The sequence below is a fragment of the Thalia democratica genome, unplaced genomic scaffold (genome assembly GCF_965202585.1).
Source record: "Thalia democratica unplaced genomic scaffold, ktThaDemo2.hap1.1 HAP1_SCAFFOLD_300, whole genome shotgun sequence".
NCBI classification, from domain to species: Eukaryota; Metazoa; Chordata; class Thaliacea; order Salpida; family Salpidae; genus Thalia; species Thalia democratica.
In genome coordinates this window covers 38,892-46,438 of record NW_028139396.1, presented here as the reverse complement: position 1 = coordinate 46,438, position 7,547 = coordinate 38,892, and the positions used below count along the sequence as shown (strand labels likewise).

Here is a 7,547-nt window from a genome sequence, read left to right as displayed (position 1 = left end):
ATTTATCTAAGACTATTTTTAATGATTTATTTCTTATAATTTAAGTTTTTATTAAGTTGGTTTGTTATTATTTTTAGGTATTTAAACCTGATTAAAAATTATGTTTTTAATTTTTTACTTAAATTAATATTTTTAGGCTTGTCTTTTTTCTGAAAGAGTAGTAACCTTGTTTTATATTGGTATAATGCATTTTGACTTTGGTAAAAAAAATTAATCCAGGAAAAAAGAGTGGAGTATTTTTAAATCATACAGTTTTAGTCGTTTTGTCGAAGTTCAGCAGTTTCTTTCCAACTTAGTTTATTTAATAAATATCCCATGTTTTTTTCAATAAATAATTTCAAACAACAGCTCTCCAGATACTTTTATAGTATTTAAAAGTATTTTTTTGCTTGATATCAATATTAGTATTATATCAAAAAAAAGTGAGTTTTTTTATGCTTTTTTTTGTGAAACCTGTGAGCAAAAAATGTCTATATGTTTTAAATGTAAATTGTGTTGTAAAAACTTAAGAAATTGTTTAACTTGTTTTTTATGCTTCCAAAAATGTCATGTTGAGTGTGCTTCTGAAAATAAAATGAAACTAAGTCTATACAAACAAGGTAAATATAAATTTTATTGTGATAAATGTAAGGAGTCTGTTTTTCCCTTTCAAAAGGTCAATAACTTTGATAATGATTGTTTTTATAATTCTGTTAAACCTAGTATTTCTGAACTAAACAATGAGAGTTACTTAGATTTTTATAGTGTGAAATTTAACAAAAAAAATTGTATTAGTATTGTTTTTATGAATATAAGAAGTTTAAATGCAAATATTTATAAAATTGAGGAATTTTTGAATGTAGTTGAGGGGTTGCCTGATGTAATTTGTGTGTGTGAAACATGGCTTACAAATCTGAGACCTTTTGTAGGTAAGTTGTATGGATATGATTTTGTAAATAAATTTTCTAATAGTAATCAATCTGGTGGTGTTGCATTTTTTGTTAGAGCTTGTCACTCTTATGAGGTTGTAGAAGGTGTGTCTTTTGAACAGTGTGATGTAGATGACCTGTGGATCTCTCTTAAACTTGATAATAATAAATCGTTTATAGTCGGTAATGTATATAGACATCCAACCACTGCATTTGATACTTTTAAAGAAAATTTCCTTAAAGTTTTAGACCTATTAAATGAAAAGAATAAATATTATATAATTGGTGGTGATATAAATATAAACTTGTTTAATGGAGATCAGCGTACTTGTGACTATTTGGATTGTATTTCTAGTGCTGGTGCTTTGCAATTTGTTGATTTGCCAACTAGGTATTCTGCTGATTATTCTTCTAGTTCTTTGATTGATCATGTTTATTCTAGTTTTGACTGTGAAAAGCTAAATGTCAATGTTGTGGATTATGATATATCTGATCATATGCCTGTTATCTGTGAAATTAAATGCAAAAAGTTCAAAAATGAATATTGTGATCTGAGGTCCCTTCAGGACTTCAGTAAGTTTGAAGTTGAATCTTTTCTGAATGATTTGAGTGTGAAATTGAAAAAGATGAATCTGTGTGCTGTAGGTGGTGAAGATGTTAAAAAATGTTGGGATGAGTTTGAGAGTATTTTTAGTGGGACGGTATTTGATCATGCTCCAGTCAAAATATTAAGTAAAAAAGAACAAAAATTAAAAGCTAAACCGTGGATAACAAAAGGTATACTTATCTCAATTAACTTTAAAAACTTAATGTTTAAATTTGCTATTAAGGATAAAACAAAACAATTTTCTGTTTCTTTTAAAAAATATCGAAATATATTAAACAGAGTTATAGAATGTTCTAAAAGACTTTATTATAAACAAGTAGTTAAAAAGAATAAACAAAACAGTAAAAAATTATGGAAAATTGTGAATGATATCGTTTCCACTAAATCTACGTCTAGTTGTAAAGTTAAAAGTGTGCTTGATGAGTGTGGTAAAATTGTGAATGACCCAAAATGTGTAGGCAATCTAATGAATAAAAATTTTGTAAATATTGCTGACAATTTGTTAAATGAGAGAAAAGATGTTGTTGATGTCAAGAATGATGAGTATTTTTCTGATTCAGTAAAAAATGATTTTGTCTTTGATGAAATTTCTGGTAGTGAGATTATGAATTATATCAAAACTATGAATCCAAATAAGAGTGTGCGTTCAGATGTCCCTAGTATACGTTTTGTGAAGCTTAGTGCAAAAATAATTTCTCCTTATCTTTCTAAATTGTATAATAAATTTGTTGAGTATGGTGTGTTTCCAGAGTCGCTCAAATTTGCTGAGGTAATCCCAATTTATAAATCTGGTAAAAAAAATGACAAAAATAACTACAGACCTATTTCTCTTTTATCCCCATTTTCAAAAATTTTTGAGTTTTTAGTGTGTGAGAGGTTGAAAAAATTCTTTTTGTTGAATGAGGTACTGCATGAGAAACAATATGGGTTTAGAGAAAATAGTACGACTGAACTGGCTGTGAATCAGATTGTTGATGAGTTAATTGAGGCTGGTGAAAAAAAAATGTTAAATTGCTCTGTATTTTTGGATTTGGCTAAAGCTTTTAACACGGTAAATCACAAAATTTTAATATCTAAACTTAAAAATTATAATATAAAAGGTACAATGTTAAATTTATTAAAAGACTATTTAAATGATAGAAGCCAATCAACTGTCATAAATAATGTTGTGTCTGAGCGTGAAATTGTGAATGTTGGAATACCACAAGGTTCTTGTTTGGGTCCTTTGTTGTTTCTTGTGTATATTAATGATATTTTTTACTCTACTGAGATAAATATGAGATTGTTTGCTGATGATGCCTGCTTGAGCTACCAACATAGTGACCCTGAGTATTTAAATGAAGTTATTAATAAAGAGCTGGTTAAAGTTGATAAATGGTTGCGTGATAATAAACTTTTTATTAATTATTCAAAAACAAAATTTTTGCTTTTCAATAAAACTTCAAAAAGTTGTGAATTTAGTGTGAATGTTAATGGTTTTCTTATTGAACAGAGTGATAGTATAAAATACTTGGGTGTGGTTTTGGATGATAAGCTGAATTGGAAGAAACATTTGAGTTCTCTGAAATCGAAATTGTCTAGGAGTTGTTATGTTTTGTCAAAATTGAGATATTATTTGGATACGAGTACTTTGATAATGGTGTATTATAGTTTGTTTTATCCGCACATCCAATATTGTATATCTGCTTGGGGTGGTGCTGCTGACTGTTACTTAAAACCAATTGTTTGTATGCAAAAAAGAGTAATTAGGTATGTTTGTCGTGTGCCTGCCTTGACTACAACAAACCCTTTGTTTAAAAAAACTGGTGTACTAAAATTAAATGATGTGTATAGATTGCAAATTTGTAAGTTGATGCGTAATACTATAACAGGATTTGATGTAGAACACAATAGATTTACACTTGCTAGCTCTGTTCACTCACACAATACAAGATTTTCAAAGAAAAAGAATTTTATAACTGAAAGACCTAGAACAAGACTTGGCCTAAACTGCTTTAGGTATTTGGGTCCGAAGTTTTGGTCTAGTGTCCCTGAAACTTTTAAAAACTTAAAAAAAGATTGTTTTAAATTTAAATATAAAAAATTTTTGTTGAATAACTACAAGGAGGAGATCTAGGGTGCTTCTGCAAGTATGTTTTTGTTTGTGTTGAAATTTGGTTGATGTTATTGGGGCATCAGATTGTGGTGTGTTGGTCTTTATTTTCTGAATGTCCTGTTAATGTAAGAGTGATTGTTATAAATTATTGAAATAAATTTTGTTTATTGTTAATATATTTTATTTGTTTTTTTATTTTATTATTGTGTTAAATTTAAGATAGTTCATTTCATTTATTAATTTTTTATTTATATATATATATTTTGTTTTTATTTTTTTTAATTTTTTTTTTATTAGATATTATAGGTAAAAGTTTAAATTTAGTACAAAATGTTTATTCTTTTTTAGTTTGTTTATTTATTTAATATCTATTTTATTTATTATACTTACTTATTTATTTGTTTATTTATTTATTTATTTTTTTTTTTTTTGAGTTTTGAACCAAGTTAATACTAAAAAAAGTTGTAGAACACTTATTATTTTATTGATTTTAGTGTTAATGTATACATATATTTTTTTTTTTTAATACAAATAGTTACTTTTTTTCCTACTTACAGTTTTTCTTTAGTCTAGCTTGTTTTTTCTAGAACTAAATACTTTAAATTAGATATCGGTTTATCTGATTTTGCAACAGCTGATTGTGAGTTCACACTGGTGGCAGTGATCACATGATTGGATTGTTGATGTGTTTTTTGTTGTAGCGCCGGTGGACACTTACTTGGAGATTTGAGCTTCATCGTTTTCCCACACTTTGTGGTTTTTGATGTTGAGATTTTAGCCTTGTGAGTGTTTGCCAAAGGGCGTGTCACCAAGGGTTTTGTTTTTTGAATAAAGGGTTAGGATTAGTTTTTTATTTTTGGTTAGTTAAACATTTTTGTTTTGTTTTTTTTTTGTTTTTAGACAGATTTAGTTTTATTTTTAATTAAAAAGTAATTTTTTTTTCTTAGTAAATTTAAAAGATAGGGTAGGTGGAATAACACGTGATGAGCTGAAACTCACTTGCATGACCTTCAGAAAACGTTTATCGTTGTAGAGGGGAGAGTGGGTTCTTCTGATGTTTTTCTACCTTTAAAAAAAAAAAAAAAAAAAAAAAAAAATTTACTAATGTTTTCATCTTTACCAGGGTAAACTTGATAGATATTTGGAGTTAATGATGGGTCATAACTTTAAGAGTTTCTTCAAAGGAGGCCTTATGAAAAATAGTGTTTGAAAAACCTATTTATATAGGAGCAAACCTGTGCAATAAAATTTTGAAATAAAGCATTTTAAGATGTGTAAACTAATTGTAAACTAATGATGTTGACATAATTTAAAAATTAAGGCCATAGGGAGGTCTAACATTTTTTTTTATACAAAAATTAACTTTGGCTTTTACATGGAAGTTTGAAGTACAAACTACAAGCCAGTTTTTATAGAATTCAAAAATATAATTTAACTTTTGAGATATTTAATTTTTTGTAAACATTTTCCAATATAAACGTATAGACCCCAAATTTTTTGGGGTCAATTTTCTCGGAAATTTTAAAATTCACTAAAAATCTATCTCCTCTTTCATTTTCAAGCAATCTTCTTCAAATTTTCAGGAAACGTTCCTATAAGGAAAGAACGTTACTTTAGAATTTCAATAACTTAAAAAAAAAAATGTTACAAAAATTAAAAAAAAAGTGTTTTTTTTTCAAAAAAAAAAGATTTTTACAAAAAATTATTTAAATTTCAAAGTAATATTTTTTTGTTATTGTATAAAGATTAGACTGTGAAAGTTTGAAGAAGATTGCTTGAAAAATGTAGGAGGAGATACATTTTAAATTAAGTAGTATTTTTTCGCTGTTTTAGTTTTCCCTTCCCATAGGGAACCTATTATGCGGCCGGACTTTGACAAGTCATATCTCAAAAAATAGTTTTAATTTTTTAAAACAATAAAAAGCATCTTGAAGCTTAGAAAAAACTCTATAAAATAAGATCAACTTGTAAAAACATGGTTTACCCCCCCTATCGCCTTAATAATTTATTTAAATGAAAAAAAGTGTACATCTTAATCATTATCTACAGTTACTAAATTTATACTTCAACATATGTATTGAAAATTTTCAAAATCTCATAACTTTAAACAAACTTTTTTATAATTTAAAATTAGTCTTTTACAAAAACTCAGGGTGGCCTTACTAAGGATAAATCAAGCTATTTTTTTAATATAAATATCAGGCTACTTTTGATATTTTTCTTAAGCTCAGGATAGTTTTTCTGCCTTTATTATTTTATAAAAAATTGTGTTTTTTTTGTAAATAATAAATTATTAAATATTAATATGAATTATTGTAACAAATGTATTTGTATTTCTAAAAAGTTAAACATGTAGTCAAGGCATACATATCAAAAAATAAAGAATTAAAGTTTTAAGTTAGTGCTAGAATATATTTTTATACTACTTCATGGTTGAATCAGCTATTGAACTTGTAGTTTTGCTGGGTTTGTACTTAAATTATAAATTTGTGAGTATTATAAACTTAATTTGTTAATAACCTATACTAAACTATTTTTCAGCTGTTCAAAAGTGAACTAATGTACTGTGTTAAAAACTAATACTTAAAAATAAAAAGGACACTAATGAACACAAAACATTATAAAAAATTACATTGAGCCAAGCAGAAGGAGTAAAATTTATGCCAGTTTACAGTAAAGTAGGTTTTAATAAGAAAATTAATCTTTTAACATTTAAATAAAACACATTCTCAAATTTATTTTATATTTTTTATATTTATTTTTATTTGTTTTAAATAATAGTTAAAAGTCTTATTGTGTTTGTTATAAGATTAATCTTTGCTGAAATATTAGCGAGATACATAATCAAATAAATATTTTAAAAACAACATCAACAACAAACAAGGTAAAATCTATTTATACAAAAATTTTGTTGGAGTTGAACATTTTTTTTGAAATTTTCTATCATATCCATTGTGTTGCTCTACACCTCTTTTGTTTTCCTGAGTCCAAAAGAAAGTATTTAGTGTTTTTTTGATAAAAAATACTACTATGATACCTATATTATTTTACAGAACACAAATACATATATCTAAAATGAACTTAATAGAAGAGGCAAGGATATTCATCATTTCCGCAATAGCAGCCACATCATTTTGCATGCATGGATTTTTTCACACCTATCTTGGCAGTCTTGCAACATTTGTAACTGCATTCCTGCAAGTATACCTCCTTTACAAGCACAAGAAAAACCTCCAACTCTTCCAAGTATCAATTAGAGTCTACATTCTTGTGATTGTATTCCATTTTGGAAGGTACCTGTCAAACTGGTATCCTGACAAATACCTGGCCCTGGGCTACCACCTGTCAGTTGTGTCTACTTTTCATTTGGGGGAATATCTAATAACCGCAATGTTCCAACCCTCCACCGTTAACCTGGATTCTTTCATCCTCAACCATAGCACAGAGTTCAACATTGCCATGGCAACGTCAGTGGCAGAGTATTTTGTGGTCCAGTATTTCCTGCCCATGTGGCAACTCAACCCTACCAGAATCTACTTGGGACTTACCCTCAGTTTGTTTGGGGATATCGTCAGGAAGGTATCCATGGTAACTGCAGGGGAGAGCTTCACCCATCTTGTGCAGCACATGAAGCGTGATGAGCACATTTTGATAACTTCTGGGGTCTACTCTGTTGTCAGGCACCCCAGCTATGGCGGGTGGTTTCTATGGAGCGTAGCCACGCAGCTGATGCTGGGCAACTTTTTATGCTTCATTGGTTTCATGGGGGCCAGCTGGAAGTTCTTCAGCGAGAGAATTGAGTTTGAGGAGTTTTATTTGGTCAAGTTTTTTGGGGAGGACTACGCAAGTTACAAGGAAAAAGTCCCTTTTTCAGGGGTGCCCTTCTGTAGTGGGTTCAACATTGCTAGGAAGAGAAACTGAAAAATAATACTTTAAA

At 28.2% G+C, this 7,547-nt stretch overlaps 1 pseudogene; it reads left to right on the top strand.

The window, feature by feature from the left end:
• Nucleotides 1-6,685: 6,685 nt before the first annotated feature.
• On the top strand, nucleotides 6,686-7,547 carry LOC145846166 (protein-S-isoprenylcysteine O-methyltransferase pseudogene; annotated as a pseudogene).